The sequence below is a fragment of the Suricata suricatta genome, chromosome 8, assembly GCF_006229205.1.
Source record: "Suricata suricatta isolate VVHF042 chromosome 8, meerkat_22Aug2017_6uvM2_HiC, whole genome shotgun sequence".
Lineage (NCBI taxonomy): Eukaryota > Metazoa > Chordata > Mammalia > Carnivora > Herpestidae > Suricata > Suricata suricatta.
The window spans coordinates 72,155,404-72,169,238 of NC_043707.1; the positions used below are offsets into that span (position 1 = coordinate 72,155,404).

The 13,835-nt window shown below is 41.4% G+C and overlaps 1 long non-coding RNA gene across 1 annotated transcript in view; it reads left to right on the plus strand.

Moving 5' to 3' along the window:
• Positions 1-13,835, plus strand: part of LOC115299559 — a 30,132-nt gene that overhangs the window by 878 nt on the left and 15,419 nt on the right. The gene's annotated exons all lie outside the window — the stretch shown is intronic.

A 13,835-nucleotide genomic window follows, 5' to 3' on the forward strand; every position in this document is an offset into this window, starting at 1 on the left:
GGCCCCAGCCCCGGCCCCGGCCGGCACCCCTGCGAGGGCCGAGGCCCACCCGGCGCTGCGTGGGAGGCTGGCGCGGAGGGCGCCGCGGCCGGATTATGTCACTTTTCCCGTCCACCCCACTGTTGACTCTTCCTCCCAGCGGGGCAGCGAGTTGCCGCGCTGTGCCAGACTTAGAGGGTACGCCCAGGCGCGGGGGTGTGGGCGTGTGTGTCAGAGGGTGGCATTTGCCCCGGCTTGGAGCCCACCCGATAGCAGAGACGTAGAATCGACTCTGGGGAGAAGTCCCAAAGGGCTGGGTCCTATTATCTCTAGAAAGGAGAGTGGCCAGAACTCACTCTCGGTTTCTTGGAGTGTCTCACAGCCCTTTCCTCTCTCTTCCTCATCAGTAAATTCCAAGACGGGGGTAGAGGGGGAGGGGGGGGGCGCGGACCCCTGGATAGGAAGCCCTAACTCTGCCATCCCCTAGCCTGCAGCCTTCGGTAAGCTGTTCATCCTTTCTAGACCTTGTATCCTTCGTCGGTATAAATTGGGAAAGGAGATCAGTGGGTGGTAGAACGGGCACAGCCCCTTTCAGAGCTAAATCTCTTGCCATTCTCTCCTAATAACGACAGAAGCAATACTTAAAACTACTCTGTCAGGCACGGCTTTTGAATGCCTGCTGTACGTTGACTCAATTCTCCAATGCCCGGTTGAGCCAGATCTTCTCGTTAACACCATTTTCTAGCTAAAGAATTGGAGGCACAGACGGTAAGTGACTAACCAAAAGACACGCACCTGGGAGGCAGCAGGATTGGACCCAGGAGTCTTGGTTCCAACAAGCCTTGTACTTAAACAGTGTGCATACTGCCTATTCCCCATCACTTACTTCAGATATTCAGGCCTGGCGCCTCTCCTAGAACTTTACCTTTATTTAACTCTATCACAGCTTACCCAGATATTCCAGGATAAATGCATCAGATAGAAAAATAGTTGGTAAGTTCACTGAAGCTGTGGTAACCTCTGAGAAGGAGAGGGGAAGTGGTGTTACATTTTAATAGGAAAAGCCTTAATTGCATATACGTTCGTGGAGTGGACTTTTAAGCACCTTGGCAGGCTGGTGGGAAAGATATCTAGGACCTTTGGGATTCTTCTGATATCTCACATGCCACATCGTTCAAGGAGTCTCAATGTCTAGAGCAAGGCTTGAGCTGGTAGAAATTGCATTTGTCACAGAGATAAAGTTTTCAAGGTCACTTCCTTGACAGTTTATCAGTCTCATTCTTCCTTACGGGCTGAATATGCTATTAACCTGCTTTTTGCATTTTACATTATTGAGTATCATTATCTATTTATCTGAGGACAAATTGTTTATCCCCACTGAACCCCGGATTTATTCAGAGCTCATGATGTGTCATGGCACTGTGGTAGGCACTAGTGACATCAGAAAGAGCTCTTTAGCATTGATGTTCCCCAAAGGATTCTGCGTCTGTTGCTGAAGTAGGGACAAAGTGCTGTGTGGACACTTCTCTGTCTGGGGAAAAAGGGTGGAAATACTCGGAGTCTGAAAGGATGAGCAAGAATCCAAAGGACATTTGAGACAGGGAACAGAGTCTTGACCATGCGTGATGAGGGTACATCTAGTGTGTCTGGACTATAGGATCCCTTTGGGGAACTGGCAAGAGGTCATCTGGGACCTTCTACAAATGGCCTTACATGGCATAACACTAGGACTCTGGCAGTCATGAGCTCTGTAAGGCTTTGCTATGGTGTCATCTGTGTAATAATGGGGTTGCCCCAGCTCAGGGTACATGCACTGAAAGGCTCATGGGGGTCAGACAGGTAAAAAATGGCATTTCCGGGATTTATGGTAGCTGATACTTGGCCTCGGGATTGAGGAACCATGGTGATAGTGGGGACCAACCATGGGGGCGCTGAGAAATTGATAGGTGAAAATGCAGGACCAGTGTTTGCCCATTTTCTCACTTTTTAAAGGATATCAGAGGTCTAGATTTTTCTGACAAGTCCTTTAATTTTTTAAATGTTGGCAATTAATTAAAACAGCTAATCTAAGTTAAAACTCCATCTAAGTTAATTCTAGGACAGTCAAGGAAGGCACTGCCTGGGCCCTGCCAGTTGTGATCTCTAGAGTGAATGACTCCAGAATCTGCCCTGCTCCAGCATTCTGTTACCCCCAGCAAAGCATCAGGTAGTAGCACCCTGGGCTCCACTAATTGTCAGGTTGACTAGACTTTCATTTACTTAAAAATCAGGGCTGCCACTTGACTCAGTTGTAGGAGTTTATACTTTATCAACAAAATTGGAATGTGTCTTTTTCTTATTTTCTACCTTACTCACTCCCAGACACTACTGGGTCTCCCTTTCTTCTCCCCCTGACTTTGTGTTGTACGCAGCTGGCATTGCCTTGGCAGCATAATCGGAAACTTTTTTTTAGGGCGTCTGTATCCAGTGGGAACTATATCTGTTTATTTCCTCCACTTGGCATCTGTCCACAGGAAGCCAGGCATTTCTAACCCCCCTTACCATACAGAACTTATTATTTTGTGATAACACAGAAACATTTTGTTGGAACGGACTAGAAGGCACCTCTCCCACTCCACCCTGCAATCCATCTTCTAAACGAGATTGAGCAATATGATATGTATAAGTCACTATGAAATAGCTCTAGATTCAGATGATTAAGAATTAACCTTCTCTTGTGTTTTATTTCCAGAGATACCTGTCTCCTAATTGCCCACTTAAAACCACACATACCACATTCAGAATTTAGAAAAGATTTGATTTGGGCACAGTACTTGAGCATATAGATAGATCCTATAGAGAAAGTGAAGTAATTTATTCTTGCCAACTTTTTGCAAGTCCAAAGATTAAAAGGAAAGGAGCATTCTGGCTGTTGGACTGATTATGTGACATAAGACATAGGACATGTTTAATGCTCAGCAGGATGCTTGGCACATAGTAAGTGCCTAATAAATTCCAATTACTGCTACTGCTAAGCCGCATCATTACCTTTACTTTTACTACAATTAGCTTAGAATGAGCTAGTCTTATTCTCTAGAGACTATTCTGTGTTCTTTGAACTAGATGAACTCAAGCTATAAGTACATTTGATAAGTGGTATATAGATGAAGTGATTAAAAAAAAACCATGCAGCCCAGTTTTCTGACTTGCATCGGAGCCCCATTGACCATTTAAGAAAGCACTCGGGCTTTGCTAGTCATGGGATTGCAAATTTGCCTGCAGGCCCTAGTGAGCTGCGTGGTGTTTTGCCTTGGTTTCCTCACCTATAAAAACGAGTGGGATTGCCCCGGCTCAGGAATTGTGCACTTAAGTGGCCCGGGGACCAGCCAGGTACAGAAACACCATGCCTGAGGCGTAATGCCAGCTGACACTTGGCCTTGGCTTATAGGAACCATGGGGATAGTTCTATCAAAGGGGTCTGGTTTGGGGCACCTGGGTAGCTTAGTCCGTCAAACATCCAATTTCGGGTCAGGTCATGATCTCATAGGGCTTGAGCCCCGCGTAGGGCTCTGTGCTGGTAGCTCGGAGCCTGGAGCCTGCTTCCTTCTGATTCTGTGTGTCCCTCTCTCTCTGCCTCTCCCCTGCTCATGTTCTATCTCTCTGTGTCTCTCAAAAATAAATAAATGTTGAAAAAAAATTTTTTTAAATGGGGTCTGTGTTTTGCCTGCCAACGACTAGGAGTTCCTATATATAGCTGAGTTAGTGATTTTATCTAATGGTTATAACCTTGATGGTTGTAGTATTCCATCTTATGTCCATTTAAATAGATGAGAAAACTGAGGCTTAGCTAGAGTCACCAACTGGTGCAAGGGCACAGGTCTATTGAGAGAGAGCTGAGTGTCTGTCTCCAAAGGCTTTTCTTTTGAGGGAGAACATGGGATTTGCCCTCCATGAACTCTACCTAAAAGTTAAGAAACTTGCCTTCAACTTCTGGACTTCCTCTTCTTGACTTCCCATTCAGGACTGACTGTGGTTGTTACGTAAATGTATGCCTAAATATGTCTTGGGCTTCTTTGGCTTTCAGTAATTGTGGGCCCCAGTTTCTTCATGAGAGTCTGGTAATGAATGAGTTAAACAATAGGAGGGTTCCCTCCACACAGAGACCCTTGCCTAAGCTTGCTCCTGTTTCCTCTGAAGAAAAAGAGATGTGTCAGGACAGAGGAGGAACTCAGAGATTGAGAGATATTTCTACCGTAACTTAGTCATCACCATCAATTTTGTTACTGGAGGCAGACAGAGCTGCCTCCTCTCACAACCACTGGGCACCCTCACAACAGTTACTAAGCACAGAGCCCTTCAGGCACCCACCGTGAACATCCTGTGTCTCTGAGACTTACACAAAGTGTCTCAGCCTTGGATGTGAGGGTGCGGTGGGGTGGGGTGCCCAAGGTTATGACAATAAGTAAAAAGCAAAGAGTAATTTGAGGCTAGTCCTAGGCATTTCAAAAAGAATCTTGAACCTACTTTCCTTTGAATAGGCTTTAGCTCTCAAAAAACAAACAAAACACTGCTCTTAATCTTTTTTGTAGTTTCTTTTTTTTTCTTTCTTTTAAAATTGAGATACAGTTGATGCATAGCCTTATATTAGTTTCAGGTGTAACAACATGATGATTCAATATTTGTATATATTGGGAAGTGATCATCACAATATCTATGTATAGTTAGCACCCACCACCAGACATAGTTACAATTTTCTTTCTTGTGAGGTGAACTTATAAAATCTACTCTCTTAGCAACTTTGAAATATACAACACGATACTATTAACTATAATCAGCATGCTGTATATGATATCTCCAGGATTTATGTATTTTATAACTGGGAGTTTCTACCTTTGATCACCTAAACAGTTAATTCTTAATGAACAAAGATAATATGTGTTCAGTGCTTGAATTTCTGAGACTCTGGGAAAGGCTGCTGGGGAATTATAAAGTGTAGAATATACACTGAAGCCCTGCAGATCCAGAAGATTGTTAGTTCAAGTCAATCCTATAAATACGGTATGTATGCCAGGCTTTGTGCTAGGCGGTGATACAAAGAAGAATAATATCTAGACTTTGCCATCATGGCTCTCGCAGCCTGGGGGAGATGTAGATGTTTATGCAAATAATACAATACAGTGAGTAGGGCACCTGGGTGGCTTAATGGGTTAAGCATCCGACTTCAGCTCAGGTCATGATCTCACGGTTCATGGGTTCAAGCCCTGCATCAGGCTCTGTGTTGAGCTGACAGCTGCGAGGGGAGGGAAGGGAACTGACATTTACAGGGCACCTGACAGGAGCCAAATGCCTTTAAGGTTATCTTACTTAATGTTCAAGAAAATCTTGTAAGATGAACATTTTTACATCTTTCTAAGCTTCCGAGAAGTTAAGCAGTTTGCCCAAGAGCAGTTAGAATGTGACCAACCAAGCATTCTAATGCAGTTCTGTGTGACTCCAAAGCCTGTGTTGTTTCTACATTTCTGCTGTGCTGTCCTGACTCTCTGAATTTCCACTCCCTATATGAGTGTTTGCTCCTTTTCTGTTTTCTTGTATTGTTACTACCTCACCTTCATAGAGTCAACCTTTCCCTTTCTCTTAGCACTTTCATATTTATTGAAGGCTTTGAACCACTGGTGAGTCTAGCTTCTAAAAGGAGGTACAGACTAAAGTGAACAGGATCGTTACCATCTTGTCGACATGAACACCACATCATTATACTCAGAGAGCAGGCATGGTGACATTAACCTTCACTTACATTTGCTTCCTTGCTTGGCACTGTGTAGAATGATTTAGATGTATGTGATTTCTTCTATCTGGGGACAGGTAACAAATTCCAGAGGATGTGTGTGGAGTTTAATGAGAAATAATAAAGGAAGTATGGTGTGGGGATTCTGTGTTTGAGAGACAGAAGGGGGGTCACCTGGATGGCTCAGTGGGTTAAATGTCTGACTTCAGCGCAGGTCATGATCTCGTGGTTCATGAGTTCAAGTGCCATGTCGTGCTCTGTGCTGACAGCTCAGAGCCTGGAGCCTGCATCAGGTTCTGTGTGTGTGTCTCTCTCTGCCCCTCCTCAGCTCACATTCTGTCTCTCTTGCTCTCTCAAAAAGAAACATTAAAAAAAATTTTTTTTAAGGCAGAAGGAAAGTTCCATGGCAAAGGCTGCGCTAGAGTGCAGTACAGGCTCCATAAAGGCAAGATGGTAACCATAAAAGGTAACAGAGAAAGACCAAATACAAAGAGAGTGGAAACTCAGAAGAAAGCTAGATGACTATAAGAAGAATACACTGGACCAGTATGCTGAGGCATATTTGCGCACACGCATTCACTTGCTCCTATGTTGTGGAAGGTAAGGATGCGAGGGTTGAAATGAGAAAATCATAGTGAATTGTGACATTCCCATGGATCCATTTTCTTTTCCTATTACCACAATTAATCTGGATTTCATTCACCTTTCTTTCCTCTGGCCTTTCACCACCTTCTAGGTCATTGTTCTACTATTTTGAATAGAGAAATACTTTAGTTTACTCTCGGTCCAGGAAAGGTAACCAGAAAGAGCCTACTTCTTCAGCTGGGCCATCTGTTTGCAAGGGCTTCAATCCTGAAAGCTGGGGCCACAGAAGGAGGTAGGGGTGAGGATGGGAATGGGGGCAAACTCAGGGAAGGTTTCTGAAGTGGCATAAATGAGAATTGAGACAATTTCCACTTGAAGTCACCTCTCCACTTCTGAGTCATTAACCATCTGGAACTAAGTGCAGTTAATTTAGCACCACATTGGAAAGCTTATAATGCGAGCCACATTCCAGGACCCGGGCATCCAGGTTTTAATCCTTTGTAAACGCCTCTCTTTTGGAACACAATTTGGTGTCAGTACATAGGAACTAAGAATTGTGCCAACTGGTGAGTCATTGCTCTCTGCTTTCTTCCAGAGCACTGTGGGAGAAGGATGGGCAGCCTAGTTCAGATAAAACCAAGTCCCACCCAAACTCTCACTGAAGGCTGGAAACAAATCCATTTCTCAAATATTTTTAAAATCTAATTGGACTCAGAAAAGAGATAATAAGCCTCTGTTCTTTGGTTTCAACTTGGATCTGAAGCCTTGTTTTGTTTTCTTAAGTCTCTAGGCTATCACACTGGGTTACAATCCTTTTGTTTGTGCTTGCCTTTTAAAGGACATTTATTGGGGCAGCTGGGTGGCTCAGTCAGTTGAGCGTCTGACTCTTGATTTCAGCTCAGATCATGATCCTAGGGTCATGGAATCCAGCCCCGAGCTGGCCTCTGTGTTGAGCGTGGAGCCTGCTTGGGATTCTCTCTCCCACTAGCCCTCTCCCCTGCTTGTGCACACACTCTCTCTCAATAAATAAATGATAAGGGCATTTATTAAATCATTAATAAATGATTTCACAGTTGTGGGTTTTGGGGATACAAAAGTGTGGTTCCTGACCTTGAGGACAACACAGGGTAGAGCCCATGCCTAAATAATGTGTGTGTGAATACTGTGCAATAACTTTCTTCATAAAGGTACAATGTGTACAGTCTCTTCTGGATCTCTGTCTGCGCATGGACCCGTACGAGGGATGAGGTTTTCTCATTGCACTGGACCGTGTGGATCTTGGAACTTCCAATGCTTCCTCTGCAAACTTGGAAGAACAAGCTATATTTTTCTCTGCTTGAATGCAATTGACTATGCTTATGATAGAGAATTAGCATAAGCCTTGGGAGTCCTAACACTCTCTCATTAACAAGGGGTTGGATATTTTTGTCTTGAATACCTTTCCACTTTCGGTTGGTAAGCTGTCCAGGTGTTTATAGCCTTTTGGGTAAACTTGTGTCTTCTGGTGTTGTAATGATAACGAGCGGACCTGTGAATTAATTTTTGGCCTTGGCTGAAATGGTGCATGGTGAATCTCAAGGTTTCTGTTATACAGTCTGAAAGGTAAGCCCAGTTCTTTGAAGCCTTTTTCCTGGGCAGTTGACCACAGTGGGAGTGGACAAGAAGAGAGGGCATATTGGGTAAGAGAACTATACTCCAGGATTCTATTACATTTGGTGACATTTTAGAGAACTGTTTAATTTGATTCCACTATTGTTTGCAATGTGCCATCTGGCATTATTTCCTTTCTTCTGTTTTCTTTGGCTTTAGCTTTCTCTTATTTGTCAAGTTTCTTAATGTGGAAGCGGAGGTCACTGATCTAAAGATTTTTTCTTCCTGTTGTAAGCATTTAGTACTATAGATTTCTCTCTAATCCTGCTTCATCTACATCCCACAAATTTTGATATGTTGTGCTGTTATTTTCATTCAGCTCCAAGGACTTTCTAATTTCTTTTTTATTTCTTTTTGACTTTTGGGTTATTTAAAAGTGTTATCCAACTATTTGGATACGTTTCAAGTAATATTCTGTTATTTATTTTGAGTTTAGTTTAATTGTAGTCAGAAAATAAACTACGTATGAATTGAATGTCTTTAATTATATTGACACTTGTTTTGGGCCCAGAATGTGGTCTATCTCGAAAAGAATACCTATGCTATTGTGGGCAGTGTTCCGTAAATGTCACTTAGGTTATGTTGTGTGATAGTGAGGTGCAAGTGTTCTGTATTCCCACTGACTTTTGTCTACCTAGTCTTTGGGTAATTAAAAGAGTATCGAAGTCTCCAACTGCAGTTACAGATTTGTCTATTTTCCTTTTTAGTTCTGTCAGTTTTTGTTTGATGTATTTTAAACATCCGTTATCAGGTGCATAAACATTTAGGATTGCTGAATGCTCTTGATTAATTGACCCCTCTATAATTATGAAATGACCTTCTATGATAGGTAATTTTATGTATCAACATGATTACGCCATGGAGCTCCCAGATATTTGGCCAAACATTATTCTGGGTGTGTCTGTGAAGGTGATTTTGGATAAGATTAACATTTGAATTGGTAGACTGAGGAAAGCCAATTGTTCTCCCCAGTGTAGGTGGGATTCATCCAATCAGTTGAAGGTCTAAATAGAACCAAAGGCTGAGTAACAAGAAATTCCTCCTACCTGAGTGCCTTTAAACTGGGAATATCTTTTTTTTTTTTCCTGTCTTTGGACTTGAACTGAAACATCTGTTCTCCCTGGCCCTTGAGCCTGCTGGCCTTAGGAGCAGAACTCCACCATCAGCTCTCCTGGGTCTCCAGCTCGCCAACTGCAGATCTTGGGACTTGGCAGCCTCCATACTCCTCTGAGCCAATTTCTTATAATATACCTTGTTATATATTTTATATATGCTTCTTTTTTATACATATTTATGTAATATACATTATAAATATTACATATTCTACCTATATGTATTTATATGTCTATCTCCTCTTGCTTCTGTCTCTCTGGAGAACTCTAATACATTCTCTTTATCCCTAATAATATTCTTTGCTCTGAAATCTACTCCCAACTCCAGCTTTCCTTTGATTAGTGTTAGCATGCTATATTTTTTCATCTCTTACTTTTAATCTGTGTGTCTTTACATTTAAAATGTGTGTCTTGTTTTCCTTGTTTATCCAATGTAACAGATCTCCATCTTTTATTATTATTATTATTATTATTATTATTATTATTATTATTATTATTTTAGTGTTTATTTTATGTTTGAGAGAGGGAGAGAGAGAGGGTGTTCTATCAGGGGAGAATCTGAAGCAGGCTCCGGGTTCTGAGCTGTCGGTATAATGCCTGATGTGGGCCTGGAACCCATGAACCATGAGATCATGACCTGAGCTGAAGCCAGGTACTTAACTGACCCAGCCACCCAATCTCCCCTGATGTCTCTATCTTTTAATTGAGGTGTTTAGACCATTCACACTTAATGTGATTATTAATACAGTTAGGATTAATCTGTCATCTTGCTCTTTTCTACTTTTCCCATCTATTCTTCATCCTTGTTTTCAACTTTTTCTTCCTTTTTTAGACTAAATTTTTAAAATAATTCTACTTTACTCCTTTTATTGGCTTATGGGCTATAACTTTTTGTTGTTTTATTTTAGTGGTTGCTTTTGGGTTCACAGTATACATTTTAAATGTATCACAGTCTACCTTCAAGTGATTTTATACTGTTTTACATATCACGTAAGTACCTTATTGACAGTGCAGCCGTAGCTCTCCTGAAGCACTTCTCTTAATGTTTCTTGTGCAGGTGTGCTCGTGATCAAGTCTCTGAGCTTCTGTGTATCTAAAAAAGAAGTTGTTTCATTTTCCTTTTCTTAACTTTTTTATTTTGAAATAACATAGACTCCAGGAAGTTGCAAAAATAGTACTAACGTCAGTCCCATGAACTTTTCACTGAGCTTTTTCCAATGGTGGCATCTTATAGTTTACTTATGTAGTACCGTGAAACCAGGAAATTGACATGAATACAGTGCTGTTAACTAGACTACTGACCTTTGTTAGTTTTTACCAGTTGCTTCATGTACTTATTTGTGTATTTGGCCTTCATATTTGAAAGTTATTTTTACTGGTATTGGACTTCTATGTTGACGGTCTTTTCTTTCATTAAATGATATCTCACTGTTCTGGCATGTGTTGTTTCCAAGGAGAAGTCTTCTGACATTCTTATCTTTATTCTTCCCTATGTCATGTATCATTGCTGTGGCTGCTTTTAAGAATTTTCTCTTTATCACTAGTTTTAAGCAATTTCATTTTGAGGTGCCTTGTGCAGTTTTCTTATGTTTCTTGTGCTTGGGATTCTCGGATCTATGGGTTTATAATTTTCATTAAATTTGGAAAAGTTTTTCAGCCAATATTTCCTCAAATATTTTTTTGGTATCATCACACTCCCTCTCTGCATTTAGGAGACACCATAATAGGTCATTTGAAGTTTTTACCAACTCAGTAGAATTCTATTTTATTTTAGTTTTTTATTCTTCTGTGTGTTTCATTCTGGATAATTTTTTAAAAATTTTTTATGTTTATTTATTATTGAGACAGAGAGAAACAGAGCATGAGTAGGGGAGCTTCAGAGAGAGAGGGAGACACAGAATATGAAGACAGGCTCCAGGCTCTCAGCTGTCAGCCCAGAGCCTGATGCAGGGCTTGAACCCACAAACCACGAGATCATGACCTGAGCCAAAGTCAGATGCTTAACCAACTGAGCCACTCAGGCACTCCATCATTCTGGAAAATTTTTAAGGCTATATATCTCAAGCTCATTAATCTTTTCTGAAATACATATAATCTGTCAATCACATTTATTATATTATTTTTGCATTTATTGTATTTTTCATCTCAGACATTCTGTTTTCAATTCCAGAATCTTGATTTGGGGTTTTTAAAATATCTCCATGTAGCTACATAGCATAGTTATCCTTTTTATGACCTGACCTTATTAAATATATGGAATATAGTTGTAATTCTTTTAATGTCCTTCTCTATGAATTCTGTCATTCCTAGGTCTATTTCTACTGAATGATTTTTCTCCTCAACATTGATCCTATTTTCCTGCTTATTTGAAGGCCTGCAGTTTTTGATTGGATGTCAAGCATTGTGAATCTTGTTGGGTGCTAAATATATTTATATTCCTAAAAATATACTTAGCTTTTGTTCTGGAACATAGATTAATTGGAAGCAACTGAAACCTTTCAAGTCTTATTTTTAAGCTTTGTTAGGGATGAGAGCGGCATTTAGTCTAGGCTGAATTTGTCCCCACTACTGAAGCTAACCCTTTCTGAGTACTTCAACTGATGTCCCGTGACAAGAAGTTTTTCACTCTAGCTGGCAAAAACAGAAACCGTTCCCAGTTCTATGTTTGTTCCAAGAACTGTTTCTTCCACTCCTTTTAGTCTATTCTTTCCCCAGCCTTGGATAGTTTCCTCACCCGAATGCACCATTCAGCACTTGGTGGATGACATCAAGTGCTTTTCAGGTCTCTGAGGCTTTCTCTGGCAGCTCTTCCCTGCCCAGTAGTCTGCACTATTGTCTCCAGACACTTTGACTCCCCTACACACCTGCCTCTGTCCGGTCAACTCAGGGAGACCGCTGGACTCTGACTGGGTTCCCCTGGCAGTCGGGACATTCTTTGTAGGCAGTAAGCTGGGCTAAAGGTAGGTCTCGTCTCTTTTATTTTCCCACTCTAACCAGTCACTAGACCGTACTGCTTGATGTCCTATGTCTACGAAATGTTGTTTCATCATACATTTTGTCTGGCTTTGTTATTTGTTGTGGGTAGGAGACCAATTATGGTCATTGTTTCTCCATTTTAGCAGAAAATGGAAGTCCTGCAACTGGAACTTTGCTGAAGAAACTTTATTGGTTCACTAGGGCTGCTGTCACAGAGCATCATAATCTAGAGGACTTAAAACAAGAGGAATGTATTCTCTCACGGTTCTGGACTCTTGAAGTCCAAAATCAAGGGGTCAGCTGTGCCATGTTCCTTCCAAAGACTCTTCCTTGCCTCTTCTAGCTTTTGACGGTTGGCTCCATTCCTCACTCTTCCTTGGCTTTACACGCATAACTCCAGTCTCTGCTTTCATCTTCTCATGGCCTTCTCCCCATGCGGTGCGCCTTTGTCTGTGTCCAAATTTCCTCTTCTTGTAAAGGTACCAGTCATTGCATTAGGGTCCACCCTAATCCAGTATAATCTCATTTTAAGTTAATTACGTCTGGGTCTTAGTTCAGGGTGCTGTAACAGAATATCTTGGACTGAGTAGCTTAAAAAACAAACATTTATTAGTCACAGTTCTGGAGGCTGAGAAGTCCAAGATGAAGGTCCCAAGAGACCCAGTGTCTGGTAAGAGCACCATTACTGGTTTGCAGATAACTGTCTTCATTGCATCCTCACAGAAAGAGAGTAGGAAGGTATTCATCTCTCATCTCTTATAAGGACACTGATCCCATTCATGAGGTTTCCACCCTTATGACCTACTTACCTCCCATTGGTCCTATTTCCAGATTATCACCCACATTGGCAATCTAGGCTTCAACATGAATTTATGGGGATGGGGGACAAAAACATTCAAGCATTCAGTCCATAGCAGTCTACAATCACCCTACATCAAATAAGGTCACATTCATAGGTACCAGGAGCTAGGATTTTAACATATCCTTTGGGGGGATACAATTCAACCCATAACAGAAACATTTTTTCTTCTTCATTTTTTAAATCCTTAAAAAATGTTTTTTAATGTTTGTTTATTTTTGAGAGAGAGAGAGACACAGAGAGAGCAGGAGCAGGGGTGGGGAGTGGGGTGTAGAAATAGAGGGAGACACGGAATCCGAAGCAGGCTCCAGGTTCTGAGCTGTCAGCACATCGTCCATCATGGGGCTGGAAATCATGAGCCACAAGATCACGATGTGAGCTGAAGTAGGACACTTAACCAACTGAGCCACCAGGTGCCCCCAATATCTTTTTTTAAAAGCAAGCTGTACACCCAATGTGGGGCTTGAACTCACAACCCGAAGAATTACGTCCTGTATCAGCCAAGCCAGTCAGGTGCCCCCTTCTTTGTTTTTTTAAAATGATTTTTTAAATTTTATTCAGGACTTTTACAACACCAAAGACTTAATCATCCATTTCCTACATAAAAGGTAGCTACTTTTTTGCATGGACCTCAAGCATATTGTAGTGTAGAGGTGGAATTTAAGGAAAGGTATTAAGCAGGCTGTGTTGTAGCTTATGAGCAAGTAATATATTGTATCATTTATCTTGAATGTATCATAGATAAGCTGCTATATAACGATTGCCACTTCAGATAGCTGTGAAATTAGGTGATTAACTAGTTGTTACTTAACCTTCTAATTTCTGTATAAGTCTAATTACATGAAATAGAAGTGGGGGTTTTGATTTTTTACTTTGCTTTTCTGTTTGGAGTGTCATTGTAACTACTGTA